Source organism: Dendrobium catenatum, unplaced genomic scaffold, assembly GCF_001605985.2.
Source record: "Dendrobium catenatum unplaced genomic scaffold, ASM160598v2 fragScaff_scaffold_1263, whole genome shotgun sequence".
In the NCBI taxonomy this organism is placed as follows: Eukaryota; Viridiplantae; Streptophyta; class Magnoliopsida; order Asparagales; family Orchidaceae; genus Dendrobium; species Dendrobium catenatum.
In genome coordinates this window covers 269,293-287,921 of record NW_021319725.1, presented here as the reverse complement: position 1 = coordinate 287,921, position 18,629 = coordinate 269,293, and the positions used below count along the sequence as shown (strand labels likewise).

The 18,629-nt window shown below is 28.7% G+C and overlaps 2 long non-coding RNA genes across 2 annotated transcripts; both read left to right on the top strand.

The window, feature by feature from the left end:
• The first annotated feature begins 443 nt into the window (after positions 1 to 443).
• LOC110098823 lies at positions 444 to 14,855 on the top strand. The gene is made up of 2 exons (XR_003702340.1): positions 444 to 4,304; positions 14,191 to 14,855. It is a non-coding gene; the product is annotated as an uncharacterized LOC110098823 (long non-coding RNA).
• Positions 14,856 to 15,944: 1,089 nt separating this feature from the next.
• Positions 15,945 to 16,471, top strand: LOC114580781. The gene is made up of 2 exons (XR_003702341.1): positions 15,945 to 16,066; positions 16,156 to 16,471. It is a non-coding gene; the product is annotated as an uncharacterized LOC114580781 (long non-coding RNA).
• The last annotated feature ends 2,158 nt before the right edge of the window (positions 16,472 to 18,629 follow it).

The window sequence follows — 18,629 nt, the reverse complement described above, 5'->3', positions numbered from 1 at the left end:
GTTCTGATCTGTCCGATTTGATATTTGACCGATTTTGTTCCGATTTCTGATTGGATTTTGGTCTGATATATTTGGTTTTGGATTCTGAGAATTTTGATTTGAGGTTTGTTGCTTTGCTGAGCTGTTGAGCTCACTCTTGTTTTCTGGTGGTTTTCAGGTTCTGGGAAAGGGAAAGAAGTACAGGAATAGATTTCAGAGTCTGATCTGTAGGTATTGTTTTGTACTTTTGATTTTTGTACAGTCATGGCTTTTCTGTTCTGTCTTTCTTTCTGGTTAAAAGCCATGTACTGTATTTGTAGATGATTGTTTTGAGGAAAAGAAAAGATAGATGTTTTGTTCCGCTGTGTTTGATGATTTATAGTAGCTCTGTGTTTGTGTGTCTGTTTGAGTTAAATTATTTGGAAGATTCAATTTCGAACCAAATTCCATAACCAGATCCTGGTTAGTCTGTTCGTTCCGTGTCGCGACCCGGTGCGAGCGGGATCCGTCTCGGGTCGGGTCGTGACAATTATGACCTACGACTTCTTTAAATTTTATAAGCTTGATTGGAAGATGATGGATTGGATTGAGATTAATAAAGTTGAGTTGATGAATACCAGTTGGTTTTTGAGTCATCCATGTTCATTTTACATGAAGGGAGGTAAAGGGAAATATGTGTACTATTTGGCAAGTTCTGCTTGGTGGGGAGGGCAACCGGGAGATCGTGCACGTCCTACTTGGCAAACAATTCTTTTCTTTAGAAAGGAAGGTGAGGATGATCTTCCGATGATGAATGTGTTCATCCACAACATGGTTGAAGGCAACATAGAAATTCTTTTGTCTAAAAAGTATGGCTCTAAGAAGGCTGAATGTTGGGTGGACAAATGTATACTTTATTAAGCGTGCTAATGTATTCTTTTGAGTTTAGCATGGAGTATTTCTTAACAAAAGTTCGCTATTGTTTTAATAAAATTTATATAGTTTAAATTTATTTAGCTTAAACTATTCTTCTTAGATATTTCATATATCTTTAATTAAAGAAATTAATATCATCATTAAATAATTTATAAAATGAGATCAGTTACGTGTAAAGATCTCAAACGATTATTTGAATGCTTTACAGGGCGTTTGTGGAATAAAAAACATGCTTTGCATACATTAAAAATAATAGATCAACTATTGAATTAGAAGTCTATGAAATTGCTTCCTTAATTATCGTGAGCTGAATGTGTTGGTGAAAGACAAGCTGATTCAAGGATCTACATAGGACCTTCCCATAAAAGCTTCAACCATTGCGTTTTAGACTTTATTTGGGACAACTTTCTTTTTGTTTTTAAAACAGTTTTTTAGTACAACTGCTTTAGAAAGTAAAAACAAAAATTATCCTAAATAAAACCTTAGCCTTTATATAAGAGATGTTTATTATTATCTAAGAAGTGATAGATGGACAAATGGTGGTCTCAAATGCTTTTCATTGAGCTTGATAAAAACATTCTCTATCGAACCTTCATGATTCAGCTGAAAGTTTCTTTGTATGAAAAAATATGGATTTGACTGACAAATATGTATGATGAGTTTCTTATGTATATTTTTTTAATATTAGATAAATATTTGAGGAGATAAGTGTTGATCTCATTATCCTAAGTCAATTTCTCTGGAATCAATCTGTAGCACCTAGGTTTTTGTAGCCTAGTATAGACGTCGCTTTTATGATTTCCCTTATGTGGATGCCCACTGAAGTAACATTGACTCGACCCTATTATTCAACCAAAATCAAAATCATTTCAATATGAATCTAATTTGGATCTGAATATAATAAATCTAATCGAGCATCGTCAAGCCTAATTAAATTCGATTCGACTGCATTCTGAATTTGACGGGTTCAACCAACGCTATATAAATTTTCTCGATATAATTTTAGAGATTTGGATATCGATTCGAGGCACATAAAATCATTATAATAAAATTAAAACCAAATTCATTAAACTTTACATTTAATTCGGCTACAATTATGTTAAAATTGATCAACTCGATCTACTTAATTTCACCAATTTAGTTTGTAATTTTGTTCAAAATTAACCCTTAGATTATTTTTTAAAAAATGATGAATGATCTTAACCGTCGATTTGAATTGAGATAGAAGAGGCGTGCGATTAGGCCGGTTTAGCCAAATCTCCATCCCCCTCTTATTTCGGAAACCGCTCGCTCCTGCTCTATTGGCGGAAACGAAAGGCAAGCAGTTCAAAAAATCGCCAAGGCTCAGTTCGCGAACCCCCAGGCCCTCGCCGCTCTCTCTCTCGCGAAGATAGCATGCCCTCTCCGTCGCCCTCTCGATTCGCAAAGCCGAAGCCTCCGGTCTCTCCCCCTTGCTCGTGTGGACAGCAACCTTAGCCGAAGCCCTCATTTCCTTTGCCCTAGATGACTCCGGCAATCCTCTCATTGCTTCTGGTAACCCTTTTCCCCATCATCTTCTTCTCATTTATCTCCTTCTGCATCTCCGTTATTTCCAAGCCCTAGCAAACCTTTCAACTTCTTACTTGGATCAAGAGCAAGATGTAGCAAACAAACCTTTTACTCTTCTTGTATATAAAACAAAATCGTTAACGATTAATGGATTTACCTTTATATATATATGGCTGCATCTATCATGCAATTGATAAGAGGGAGAATGGGGTTTATGGTTCTGTAGCAAGGGAATGGAGGTTTCTTTTGAAATCAAGAATAAGAGAAATAGATATCCCTTTCTTTGGAATAAAAGAAGACTTATATCCATCTTCTTGAATTTTTTTTTTTTTAAAGTTCTGTTTAATATGAGACAAGGAGATGAGTGTACGTTGCATTTTCTCAAAATCAATTTCGTACACAATGAATTTCTTGTTTGAGAGATGTTTTTGGAATAATTTTTTTTAATAGTTTGCTCTGAGATGAAAACTTGTTGAGATCATTATAGATTTCTTACTGTTTGAATATAGAATGTGGTTGAATATTATTTTTGCCGCATATAAATGTTGAAATCCACATATGATTCGTCTTGATAGATCAATGGTTGCATATATATATATCGCCTCATGTTCTTTGTTTCTTTTTTAAGTTTTCTTGGGAGAAATATTTTATGGTTCTTTTGGCTTGATAATGTCCACGCCACATTTCTTAATAATTTATTTTGAGACAAAACTCAAACAGAATGATTTTCCGATCTCTTTCTCTCTTAAAAGGATCAAAAACATTTAGGTTGCTTTTCTTTTACTAAAGATTGGGAATTTTCATGAGTCTTTGGAAAAAGTAAGGTGGCATCAATTATTCTTTCTCATTATTGTTGTTGGAAGGGTTTATGAGAACTTGTATGCTGCAATGATGCTTTCTGTAGTATAGTAGCTTGAAAAGTAAGGTATATGTCAGTGATTTTGGAAAGTTAAAGGTGTATGTGAAAAGTAAGGTATATGTGAGTGATATTGGAAAGTGAAATGTGTTATCTTGAAAGGTAAAGAGTGATTTTGGGAGATGAGGTGAAAATTTTTGGGAAAATGAGATGTGTATGTGAAAAGTAAAAATGATTGATTTTGTGCGAAGTAAAAACTGTTTTGAAAAGTGCAAAGTGAAATGTGTGGCTTTGAAAAGTAGTATTTTCAAGAGTGTGTGTTTGAAAAGTAAAAAAATGTATATCTTTTGGGAAGTTTTGGAAAATAAAGTGTATATTTGTATTGAAAAACAAAATGTGTAAAAGTGAAGATGAAAGGTGACTTCTATATGTTTGGAAAAGGGAAATTGTGGAGTTTGTATAATTTTTTAGAATTGAGAAATATAAATGTGCGAAAGTCAAGTGAATGTTGGAAAATGAAGAAATGTATGTCTTGAAAGTGGAAAGTATGTGAATTTTTGGAAAAGGAGATGAAAAGTAGTTTGTGTTAAAGAATGAGTTAGTTGGAAATTTTATTAGAAGATGAAAGTGTTGAAGAAAGCAATCTCTCTTTCTTTCTCTACCTCTTTCTTTTCCCCTTTTACTCCCTTTTTTTTATGCCTCGGGGTAAATCTTGTAAAGATATACAATATGAGTTCAAAAGTGGAAAGTTCAAAACGCAATCAATAAAGACTGTGTTCAAGCCTGAAGAAAAGCATGTTTTTAATTTTAGTAAATTTTAATTATTTTATTATTAATTATTAAATGTGCTTCTAATACTTATTTTCTTTTCTTTACTTGCATGAACTACGAGGAATGGTACCGGTTGAGTGAACGTAAGGACAAGGGGCTAAAGGTGTCAGTCGCCTCCATCCAACCGGGTGGAGGTGCTATGGGCGAAACCACTGGGTCATAGCCCCCGGTAATTGTAAGTATTCTAAAACTTAAAAAGGCCTTAGTTGGCCCTTGGTGTGGTTTGTGCAAACCCTTTTCTTTTAGGTCCCTTTAGTAACTTCAATTTTATTAGGATTATTTTTATTTTATTTTAAATCTATAACTCCCTTTACACGTGCACAATGTCCTAAAGGTTAGTGATAATAAAATTTTTCACCTCATACAATATTAGTGACATTTAAGGATAAAAATTACGGACCGAATCTTATAAAATTTAGACTTATGATGCATGCACATTTTAGGATGGAAACTTAGAACATTGAAAACTTAGCGGCGTTCCCCTTAGGATTAGTGTATATTATTAATATAGCCTTAATTAAATCTAATTAAAATTAAACAATTAATTAATAAAAATTTCAAATACACTCATAATAATTCAGATAAAAATACACAAATTACATAACCTTTCATAATTAAATCATAATTAATACACATAACCATTAAGAGATTAAATTTGAATTTAATTAATATTTTAATCATCTTATAATCAAATAAATCATTAAAAATTAAATAAATAAATAAAAAGTAATAAATCATTAACAATTTAATAAATTAATTAATGATTCAATAAATTATTCAAATTTAATAAATCATCAAAATATTAAATAAATTTTTTTAAAATTCAATAAAACAATAACACTTTAATGAATAATTAAAAACTTGATAAACCATTTTAAAATTAATAAATCATCTAAAATCTAATAAATAATTAAAAAAACTTAGTAAATAATTAAATTAAATAATTTAAGGATTAAAATGATTAATTAAAATACACTAAAGAAATAATCCTATCAATCAACCTTAACAATTAAAATTCAATCTAAAATAAAATTTGAAAAATATTAAAGGTACTAAAAACTTAAATCTGAACATAAAACTTCTTTTGACCTTTCAATAAAATAAATTCAATCAATAGCTAACATAGGATAAACATTCGGAAAAGAAAAGATTAAAAAACTATAAGCCAAAGAGTACAAACCAGATCTATAATAAGCAAATAAAATGGAATATATTTGATATGCATAAAAATACTAAAATTTCTTAATATCTTAAAGGTTCCATACTCCATTACAATGAAAATAAATAACATCGTCCCGACATAAGTTAGCACAATATTTTCTTGTGCGCTAAACTTAAACATGGAACATTCTACATTATCATCTTTGCCAATAAAAATATTATTTCTATTAATATGTTGAGGTGTTCGTGCCCTGGATGATACTCCTGTTTTTTCTGCTATAATAAAAAAATTATATATTCCAATATATTCAATTTGAATAATATAAAATACTCTTATAGTATCATTAAACCGCACCTTCAAACATGTAGGTAAATTAGGCTATCTAAATTTAAGAAAAACTAAATACAAAGATTCATTACATACTATAAAACTGACCCCCAAATCAAAAGGTCGAAGAAATGAGCTTACTATATAATCAAGTTCGCCATTATGATTTAGTGATAATTTATTTAAAATACTAGATTTTTCATCAAAATACTAGATAGAATTATCATAGATAATAAGACTACACATATTTGATATGAATGTGACAACCCTCTTACATATCCATTTAAAATTTGAATATTTAATTCATATAGCTATCAAATGGTCATCATCAATGCCATCCAATGTCTCATCCCCATATAAAGTTGAAAATACTAAAATAAAATTATTACTGTTCATTGGGGATCTTAAAAATACTCTTTGTGTGATAGAATCTGAATTTGTCATATGTGACATTTTTATTATTATTGCTTGTCTGGTGAATAGTTCAAAAAAAGTAAAAGTATGCGCATTCTTACACATTATCCATTTACCATTAGAAATAGTAGTTCGCCGACACTCAAATTCACATTAAATTTTTGTCAGATTAAAGGATAAAAATTTTTTATATTATTAAATAGAGAATTTCTTATGAGAAGAAAATGATTTAAAATTTCAGCTTCTCTTTTTATTTATTTTTTATTTCTATTTAGCCAACATGTTTTGACTTTCATATTGTACCTAAAAAAAGATATAATATAAAAATAAATAAATAAAAATGTGATTAATGAATTGTTATAAAAACAAGTGTTAGTAACTTGGGTTTAATAATAAAATGGGGCAAAATGACAATTTGTTGAGGTATAGTCCATTATAGTCATTACCTTCGTCTATATTATTAACTTCATATGACTTTCTTTTTATTTATTTCTTATTTCTATTTAGCCTACAGGTTTTGACTTTCATATTGTACCTGCAAAAAAAGATACAATATAAAAATAAATAAATAAAAATGTGATTAATGAATTGTTATAAAAATAAGTGTTAGTAACTTTGGTTTAATAATAGAATGGGGCGAAATGAGTAATATAAAGTTATATTAAATAAAAATTATATGATTATTATAATTAAACATGGTCAAACTTGTAAATAAAATTATTATTTTACGAGGAAAATAAATAAATAATGATAGTTTAAGCATTTAAAATATAAAGAAAACAAATGATGTCTAACAAAAAAATAAAAATTCAATTTATGGGAAAGTAAAAAATTTGTTCAAGGTTATCATTTTTTATTTTTGTAATCAAACACTTAATTGAAAACAAAATACTATCTCAAAAGATAGATATGGTATTAGCCAATGGATTTATTTATAAAAATAAATTATTTTCTTAGTATTTTTATCAAATCTACAAAAAATTGAAATATCACCCCTAAATATTAAAAATATCATTTTTATGGATTCAAATACAATAACACAAATATTATTCAAATTTAGAATTCATTCTTTGTTCGTCCCTAGAGAGATTTTTTTTCCTACCATATTAAGAAATAAGATAAGATTTATTTTAAGCCGAGTTAATGATTTCTTATCAGCCCAAACCCTTCTAATTAATTATATTTTAGAAAATAATCTTTCTTAAAAAAAATTTGATTAAAGATATGACTACTAAATTTTTCTCTTAACCATTTGAATAGCTCTCTACCCTGAATCAAATTTCCAAAATTCTAGATCATTATTTGATATAGAACTTTGGAAATTCATGTATCATCATCCATTGGGTTTTTTGCAATGAATTTTCTCTTGTTCTTGTGTTATATAACCATTAATTTCACCCCAACCCAATATATAGATTTTCCTGAATATTCTACATAAGCCCTAGGTATAGGTGCCTAGAAATTTTTTTAGAAATTTTATATTAGAGCATATGAATTCAAATCATTATGAGATGTTCCTTAGGTCCTTATGGATCTATATAATTAATCTTATGATGATTTGAATTCGATTGATCATAAATTTTGTAAATCCTAAATCTTAGTCTTGTAGAGTAACTTAATTAACCTAGAATTTAAAAAAAAATTAATTAACCTAGAATTTTAAAGTTATCTAATTAAATTTTGAGGAATTTTAAAAATATAAACTCAAGTTTATCAAACTTCTAGTATACCAGTAATATATTTATCAAATCATTAAAAAATAAAATATAACTCTAAATGCTTTAACTTTTAAGATTTTCAACATGGGTCATTTTTAACCTAAATTCAAAGTTTCATGAAGATTTGAGACCATTTGGTGGTCTAATTAATAAACATTAAGTTACTTTGTATGAAACCCTAATAATAAATACGAATTTTGAAAATTAATAATAAATTATATAAAAATTCGTAACGTATAAACTCACTTGCATTCAACTTTTGATGAATTAGAGAAATAACAAATAAAAAGGTTGATTAAAATCAAACGAAAAATTCAAATCAATTCAAACATTAATTTTAATAAATCATTAACTCAATTTATGCTTACATGACATTAAACATTTTTTGGGATTGATCTTTGGGACAGTAATAACTCATAGAATAAATTTCATAATATTTTGAATTCATTTGATAAGTTAAATATTAAACCCTAATTATAATTGTTTATGTGAACTCTTTAAATTATAAAAAGTATTAATACAACAACAACAACATCAAGCCTTTATCCCACTACGTGGGGTCGGCTACATGAATCCTTTTTCTCTATTGTGTCCTATTAAAAGTCAAATTCTCGTTTAAATCTAATAAAGAAAGGTCATTCCTAATATTTTCTAACCAAGTCTTTTTAGGTCTACCCCTACCTTTCTTAACATAAGTCAAATCTAATACCTCTACTCTCCTAACCGGTTCATCTCAAGGTCACATAAATTGATAATTCAAAATGTAATTAAAGAAACATAAAATTAAAAAATGCATGTCAAATTTAAACTCGGTTATAAAACATAAGTTTAAAGAATACTTAAGTCAAATATGAACTAAATAATATATTTCATTAAAATTTATAATTACAAAATCTTGAAAATTTATAAAATTATTTGGAGGATATTTTTAACTTTAGTAGTACATATAAATCATTAGGACTCAAATTAATTTAAAATTTTCTTTAAAATAAATTTTGGACACTTGAAATAAAAATTTTATAATACCTAAAACATTTAAAATAAATACGTGCATTTACATATCCTTGTGGATTAGATTTTTTTTTTTTATCCTTGCGGATGAGATTATTGCATTTATGTGTTTGATAAGGGCATTGAACTCAATGCACTATGAGTTCATTGTTCAATTCACTCCTAAAAATCATAAATGAAATTTAAACAATTAATACTAAAAATCTCAATAAAATTCTTTGCATGTTAAAATTTAAATTTAAATAAACTTTCTTTGGACCCTTAAAAAAATAAACATTAGAAAATGAAACTCAAAAGTTTAATAGGATTAACCATATTATACAACTTAGCACGTATTTTAGTTTGCATGCTAGAAAAACTTATTTCAACTTTAGGATAAGAAGGTTGTTTGAATGTCGAATGTTTTACCTTATACTTGGATATGTTTTCTATACAATGATTTAAATGATTTTATTGGATGCATGCAAGTACTGTCATTGTTGATTGTACCTGTGATGAATGCTCTGAAGTTTATCATTAATCGTTTATGTTTGTATAAAACTATAAATTAAAGTTTGGCTAAGTTTGATGTAAATATAAATTGTTGTAGCAAACCTCTCTTTAACAAAAAGGTTCTAGTTGATTTAGAATTTAAATATACATTGCAAAAGAGCTATAAATTATAAATACAAATTGTGGGATTGAAGAAATAAAAAACGAGCTTAAAGGATGAACAACAAAAAGAGTGAAGCCTTTGAGAATCTTATAAATAATTAAAATGAGTCTACTAGAAGTAGAAATTCAAGTTGTTTTAGGTGAAGCACGGTTACCACATTATTTTACTTGGTAGGTTACAATAAGTGGCACTTGCCATATTGGCCTTGTTTATATCATTTCATTTTAAATTGATTGATTGGTGTGATTGCCTCAATGTGCAAGCTAGAAATAATTGTTTTTCCTAGGCTTTCTTTTGATTGTGGTTAGCTTGGGATTATTATAATCATTAAGCTCTTAAGATAAAATATATTTGTCCTTTAAATTAACCTTCATTTTTTTACAAGCATGCATTAATTTTACATTTTTGCAATATTAAAAACTCAAATAAAAAATCTCACACTCGCTTCCAACAGCTATGAGCTGCCTAAGCAACAAGTCAATTATTCCTTAGTAGATTAAAGTTGCAAAATTGTCGAATTTTTCTTAAAAAATTAGACTTCATGAGTTTTATTTTTGCATGTTAGATTTATATTATAATATTAAAAAGAAATTATTAAAAAAAAGCTTTTCTTGTATTAGTTATATAAGTAAGTGCCTTTCATTGATAAAACTAACTTAGATTAGAAAATCAAAGTTGTATGTCTTGTTTTATAATTAAATTACAGCATATTCATCCTATAAAGTATCGAGAGTAAATGTCACGGCATTAAAATTTCTAGAATGAGTTTAGCTTGCAATATTCCCAACTAGGTTGTAAGTTTAATAGAGTTAGATTGTTTTCAATTTCAAGTGAATTTAAGATATTATAAGTCCCTGTACATTTCTTTAGATTTTGGTTTGAGCATTTACATAGTGATGTGCTCAACTTAGATTCAGGGTTTGTGGTTTTATCTCTTTATTGACTAAATATATAAATCCTAGGTTTTTCATTGATCTTGTTTCATTTAAATATAAGTTCTAAATTTCTAATAAAATGATCAACTCAAAATTAAAATGTCTAGATACCAAAAATTTAAAGCCCAAAAATATAGTTTGAAACACTACTAAGTTTTTCAATATTGTAAATCTCCTACTTTTCTTCCTATAATGCATAAAATAAAGTGTTTCTAATTTGAACCAATCTCATTTGAAATGTCAAAATCAATATTTTTTATACAGAATGTTAGAAAGATAAAAAATTTAGTTGTCATATCTTTAATCAAAGTTTTCTTAAGAAAGATTATTTCCTAAGATGCAATTAACTAAAAGGGTTTGGGCTGATGATAAATCATTAACTTATCTTAAAAATAAATCTTATCTTATTTTTTTAATATGCAAGGAAAATAATTCTAAATTTAAATAATATTTTTTTATTATATTTGAATTCATAAAAAATGATAGTTTTTATCTTTGGAGGTGATATTTCATTTTTTATATAGATTTGATGACAATAATAAGAAAAAAAAATTATTTTTGTATTTGAATCCATTGACGAATATTATATCTATCTTTTGAGATAGTATTTTATTTTCAATGAAACGTTTGATTACAAAAATATAAATTCATGACCTTGACAAATTTATTTTCCCATAGATTGGCTTTTTTTATGAGAGATCACTTATTTTTTTAATATTTTAAATGTTTAGACTATCATATTTTAATTTTTTTCCATGTAAAATAATAAATTTATTAAAAAGTTGTTACATGTCTAATTATAATAATTATATAGGTTGTATTTAACCTAACTTTAGATTACTCATTTTCTATATTCTTTTATTGAAGAGCATGAAATAATATTTTACATATTTTGCTAATTTTTATAGTCATATGAAGTTAATAATACAGACGAAGTCAATTAATTATATTAGACAAGACCTCAACAAATTGTCAATTTGCCGCTTTCTTTTTTTAACCCTAAATAAATTACTAACACTTATTTTTAAAATAATTTTTACATGTCTAATTATAATAATTATATAGGTTGTATTTAACCTAACTTTAGATTACTCATTTTCTATATTCTTTTATTGAAGAGCATGAAATAATATTATACTTATTTTGCTAGTTTTTATAGTCATATGAAGTTAATAATACAGACGAAGTCAATTAGTTATATTGGACAAGACCTCAACAAATTGTCAATTTGCCGCTTTCTTTTTTTAAACCTAAATAAGTTACTAGCACTTATTTTTAAAATAATTTTTAATCACATTTTTATCTATTTATTTTTACATTGTATCTTTTTTTACATGTATAGTGTCAAAGTTGATAGGCCAAAAAGAAAAAAGAAATAAACAAAGAGAGAAGCTAAAAGTTTAAACCTTTTTTTTATCATAAGAAATTCTCTATTTATTAATATAACATTTTTTTTATCCTTTCATACGACAAAGTTTTAACATGAATTTGAATGTCGATAAGCTGCTTTATTTTAATAATGGATGGATAATGAGTAAGAATGCACATATTTTTCATTTTTTTAAACTATCCATAGGACAAATAATAGTAATAGAAATATAATATATGTTAAATTCAAATTCTATCTCATAAAAAATATTTTTAGAAACCACAATGAACAATAATACTTTTATTTTAGTATTTTTCAAGTTTATATGATGATTACACCTTGATTGACATTTATATATGGATTAAATATTCAAATATTCAATAGATGTGTATAAGAGTTAACACATTCATATTAGACATATGTCGTCTTATTATCTAAGATGGTTCTATCTGGTGGTTTGATGGAGAATGAGGTGTTTTAAATAATTACCACCAAATCATAATGGCAAAATTGATTATGAACATGGCTTATTTTCTCAACATTTTTATTTAGGGGCTAGTTTTATAGTATGTAATGAATCTTTGTATTTAGTTTTTCCTAGATATGAGTGACGTAATTTTTCTATGTGTTTCAAGGTGTGGTTTGATGACAATATAATATTATTTTATAGTATTTAAATTGAAAATATTGGAATGTATGATTTTTTATTATACTTAAAAAACTGGAGTGTTATCCACGGCACGAACACCTGCACAATTTGGTAGAAATAATATTTTTATTGGCATAAATGATTATGTATAATGTTATATGTTTAAATTTAGTACACAAAAAATATCGTGCTCAACTTATGTCGGGACGATGTTTTTCATTTTGCTTGTAATAGATTATGAAACCTTTAAGATATTAAGAGATATTTGTATTTTTAGTCTTCTCAAATATATTTCATTTTATTTGATTTTGTAGATCTGGTCTGTGCTCTCTGGCTTATAGTGTTATAATCTTTTCTTTTTTGAATGTGTTGAGAATAATTTTGTATCTTTTAATTAAATTATTGTTTCAACATATTGAATGCTTCTTTAGAAAAAAGATAATTATAATGAAAAATTTATGTTAATTATCTCCTCCATTATTTATCTAATATTTAAAAAAAATATACATAAGAAACTCATCATACGTATTTGTCAGTCAAATCTATCTTTTTTAGACAAAGAAACTCTTAGGTGAAGCATGAAGATTTGATAGAGAATGTTTTCATCAAGCTCCATGAAGAGCGTTTGCAACCACCTTTTGTCGATTTATCCCTTCTTAGGTAATGATAAACACCTCTTATATAAAAGGTGAGGTTTTATTTTGGATAGTTTTTTGTTGTTTTATAAATCAATTTTTTAGTAAAAAAAATTCTAAATCAAAAAATTTTATTCTAAAAAAATTATTTTAAAAAGCAAGAATGAAGTTGTCTCAAAAGAAATCTAAAAAGGCAATAGTTGAAGCTTTTATGGGAAAGTCCTTTACAGATCCTCGCATCAGCCAGTCTTTCACCAACTCATTCAACTCACCATGATTAAGGAAGCAATTTCATACTCTTCTAATTCAGCAGTTGATCTATTATTTTTTTTAATGTACGTGAAGCATTTTTTTATTCCACCACCGCCTTGTAAAACATTCAAATAATCATTTGAGATCTTTACACATAACTGATCTCATTTTATAAGATATTGAATGCTGATATTAATTTCTTTAATTAAAGATATATGAAATATCTAAGAAGAAGAGTTTAAGCTAAATAAATGTAAACTATATAAATTTTAATAAAACAACAGCAAACTTTTGTTAAGAAATATTCTATGTTAAACTCAAAAGAATACATTAGCATGCTTAATATAGTATATGTTTATCCATCCAACATGCAGGCTTTTTAGAGCCATACTTTTCAGGCAAAAGAATTTATATGTCACCTTCAACCATGTTGTGGATGAACACATTCACCGAAAGATCATCCTCACCATCGCTTCTAAAGTAAAGAATTGTTTGCCAAGTAGGAGGTGCACGCTCTCCTGGTTGCCCTCCACACCAAGCAAAACCTTCCAAAGAGTACACATATTTTCCTTTACCTCCCTTCATGTAGAATGATCACGGATGACTCAAAAACCAACTGGTATTCATCAACTCAACATTATTAATCTCAATCCAATCCATCATCTGCCAATCAATCTTATAAAATTTAAAGAAGTCGCAACTCATAATAGGGCAACTGACACACATAACTTCATTATCCTGCTCAAAGAAGTAACATTCTGAATGATTTGGAAACATCTTCCATTTAGATAGAAAAGTCCAACTGTAATTAGATAAGTCAAGCATGATAATTCTTGCACCTTTACTGTCAATGCAAATAACCTGATTCCCAATCACTAATGCGGAAGAGATTATAATATCCTGATGAGAATTAACAAGTTCATGCACCTCCCAGGCACTGTCATAGGGACGAATTACTCGAATGACAACACTTCTAGTGGTGATCTTGTAGCTAGCATGGATAACATGTCGTGGGTTCTCGCCATAAGTAAGATTGAAAGCAAAATGACCATTTTCAAATGGTCCCGGCATGTCGATTCTGCTCCCACTATGAGGGTTGAGAAGAAATAATGAGTTTTAATATTGTTTCAAACATACTTCTTCTTCATGACACATCAGCAACCACTCTCCTTTGTTGTACAAACATAAAGCATCTCGAAGGTGTGAGCTACTGATAGTGTGGAAAACCTTAGTGGAAACATCGAGGATGCAACGATCTGTGCTGGAAAGGTCGGGAATGCTAAACACAAGAGGTTTGTTTTCATTGGCAGGAGAGATGTCATGTGAACTAATTGAGTAACCTGACAACGAGAAAGAAAGCTTATTAATAGAGATCACAAACATGACCCATGAAACTTTATTGATGAAAGCAAACATTTGTTATAAAAGCTATCGTCATTGTATTAAAAAAGCAACAGTGAATAAATCAAAACATTTGATTTGTTATATTTTTTTATTAGTCATAATAACATATTTATCAAATATATTATTTGTCAAAACACCCATTAACATGGGGAGCACATTTAAAACCATCCCTTATCCCTAATTAACAAAAAAAAATAATACTTGTATGTCATAGAGACCAATGGTTTTTAACATGTTATTATTTGTTAACACTTCATTGTTAATCTTTACTAATTTATAAATTGTCACAAAAATATCTTAGTGCACTTAGATAAAGTTGTAGACATTAATCCACGTAGAAAAATATTGTGTGCAGATTTACACATTGGGTATGCTCTTTTGCATGCTTTCATCTTCTCGAATGTCTTTATATTTTACCTCTTTTTGTTATGTGATGCTAAAAAATTCTTATGCTGATCCCTTTTGGATAGTTTCTAAAAAAATGATTATAGGCAACTGCAACATCAAGTCTTTATCTCACTATGTGAGGTTGGCTAAGGGGTTGTTTGGTATGCAGAATTAGGTGGGTAAAGTAATTAACTTACACGTATTTCTTAAATTTGGTGGTTTGGTTGATTTTGAGCCGAACATAAGTAATTCCTAGGAAGTATCACTTGTGTATTGCGAAGGGCCTTTCGTGTGACTTCAAAACCCCCTCAAATTGAGCGGGTTACAAAACCTCTAGTGGATATCATACTTGCTGAGGGAGGAGAAAACTCGCAGAAGAGCAATACATTTCTTTCCAGATCATCAATTTATCCTCACGGAGCTTCAATTTTACGGAGTTAGGGCTTTCCTCTTCGTTGCCATTCGCGTGAGGTAGGGCTTTCCTCTTTGGCTTTGCTGGTTCGCATGGGGCAAAGCTTCAACGAGTCGCTTGCCGTTGCCTGTCGAGGATTTGCTTTTCCTCTTTTGCATTTATTCGTTGTTGTTCTGCTACGCTTGAAGTAGAGTTGTAAAAGAGCCGAAGCTTCTCCTCCTCCTACGATGTTATTCCTGTCGGATCTAAAGTCGCGCCGGAGCTTGCCGCGAAAGGTAACCATATTTCTCCTCTTTTGCTCGCTTCTTCGGCCGGATTCACGAAGAAATCCATCAAAGCATAAGCTCCGACTTTCCGTAGAAGAGGTTCTACATAGCAAGTTTGGCTTCAATCTCTTCACTGAAGGAGAAAAGAGGCTCGGATAGCTGCTAACCCTCACTTCAGTAAGTAATTTCCCTGGTACACCATTCCAGCTTCCCTTTCACGAAGAAATCCATCAAAGCATAAGCTCCGACTTTCCGTAGAAGAGGTTCTACATAGCAAGTTTGGCTTCAATCTCTTCACTGAAGGAGAAAAGAGGCTCGGATAGCTGCTAACCCTCACTTCAGTAAGTAATTTCCAGCTTCCCCTTGATACAATTTCAAGTTAGTAGATCTGCATATCTGTTTTTGTCATTTAAGTTTTAAGTTTTTGCAGTCTAGGTTCTTGGCGTGCAAAAATCTCTGCTGATATCAAGGATCTTTTGTAAATTGATTATGCTGTGTCTTGTTAATGGTCTTATATTTGCTTAAATTATTTTGGAAGGGTTTTCATGCGTTTTTTATATATGTGGTTTTGCTCTCCTAGTCTCCTGAACCATGACGAAAAGCTTCTATTAATATATTTCGAAGGTAGATCTGCTTGGATGGTCTTTGTGCAACTATCTTACTAGGCAACCAATGGATACAATAACTTGTGTAGCTATGTGCTTTCAGATTTTTTTAATAAAATTTTAGTTTTAGATGTTCTTTAATGCTTCAGTTAGTGTGGTGGGATTCTTGTTATGCCTTGGACAATGATGAGCTTCCCTTATATTGCCAGACCGACTCCCCTTGGATGGCCAATTTGGGCAACCAGGGGATTCATAACCCTTTCCTTAAATATGATAATTTGAAAAAAAAAAATTGAACATGTTAATCTGGGCTTGTAATGTCGAAAGGTACAAACTGGTAGAAGGATCATTTATTGACAATATTATAGGAAGGAGCATCTGTGAAATGTGCTTATGTTTTATTGTGATGATGGACCAAAATGTTTTTGGTGATATTGTTTTTTACAATTATGATGAATAAAGTAGTGGTTCTCAATTCCAATTTCTAGTTTCATGGTTGCCTGAAAGCAATTGTATTTAGGTTAGTGTATCATATTTTTGAGATCTTCTGTACATTTAGATACTTTAATAACTTTATTTATAATTTGGTCATGCATATTTACTGCTGGAATAATTTTTTTAAAAATTGATTGATTTAGTGGAATGATATCCTCACTAATTAAATAGTTTAATGGTTTCATGTGTAAGTGCATGCGGGTGAAAATAGCACACATTTTTTATTTGCTGTCAACTCATTGATATTTCATGACAACAAATTAATTATATATAGTGATAATACCCAATCTTATGTAGCTACCAATGTGTGATAGTCAATTCAGTGTTGGGTTATCATCAAGTACAATAATAAAAACTAAAGATGATCAAATTAAAATCACATTGCAAAAAAAAAGGAAAAGAAAAGAAAACTTCTTCGGTTGGTCATGCGATGGTAGTGAAAAGGTGCAATGTAATACATTGATTTTTTTTATAACACCTAATAATATTAATTATTATAAATACATTATTTTTATAAATGCACTAGTTGTAATGCCAAAATAAATTATTATAAAAAATTCGCTTTTACTTTACTCTGTATCTACCTAACCAAACAAGGGAAATAATTCTCATGTGTTTATTTTGCAGACAATCAAACAGTCTCAAAGTATTTGGAATGCATTATATTTGTTTTACATTGCATTTATTTTATGCTGCATTTTCATTTTAGGCAACCAAACATCTCTTAAATGAATGCTTTTTCTCCATTATGTCATATTAATAGTCAAATTTTCATTTAAATCTATTAAAGAAAATTCATTTCTAATATTTTATAACTAAGTTTTTTTAGATCTTTCTTTACCTTTTTTAACATAGGATAAATTTAATATATCTACTCTCCTAATGAAACCATTTAAGGCAACTCTCTCTAATCTTATCTGTCATTGGAACTACTCCAACCTTTGCTTGATATGTGCGTTTCATATCCTCTCTAAGAGTAAGTCCACTCATCCACTTGAGCATCCTCACTTCAGCAACACTTAACTTAATATTACACTTCTATTTTAATGGTCAATGCTGTGCTATAAAACATTACAAGTCTCACCACCATCTTATAAAATTTTTCCTTAAGATTGAGTTGTACTTTTCTATCACACAAAAAACTCGAAGCAATCCTCCCCTTCAACAAACCCATAAATAAAAAGAAACTAAGCCAAAAAAATTTTTTGTTCATCTTTATTAGCATTAAATGGACATTTTAAAAAGCATAAATTTATGCATAAACTAACAATTTTGTTCATTTAAATTTATTATTCGATTATTATAGTTAATATTAAATTAAAAGGTTTAATTCCTAATTAATTGGATCATTTAATTAGTAAAATATGCTTAAAATTTATAAATAGAGGTAGATTTTCATTGAGATAGCTATCTCAAAATGCAGCAAATATATCACATGAAGTGGTTTTGAATAGCTCGGAAACCATTTATACAGGAGAAAGGGACACCAAACTATTGAGCAAATTAGATCAGGTGTAAAAAATCAGATTTTTTTAACTCAATACTCTCATCTACATGAGATTTTCATATGTTTGTGATGGATAAGTAGCATGGAGACCATGAGCATATAGATGACACCTAAGAATAGTAGGGAAAGTATATATCTCCTTTGTTTATCAAAAGAAAATTTTCACATAAGGAAATAAGGCTTCAATAAAGTATTTCTCTACAATTAAATGGGATTCTAATCATCTTTAGTTTGAGATTAAGGTTTCACGGAAAAAAAATATCGTACAAATAACAAATAAAAAAATATGAAAGTAAT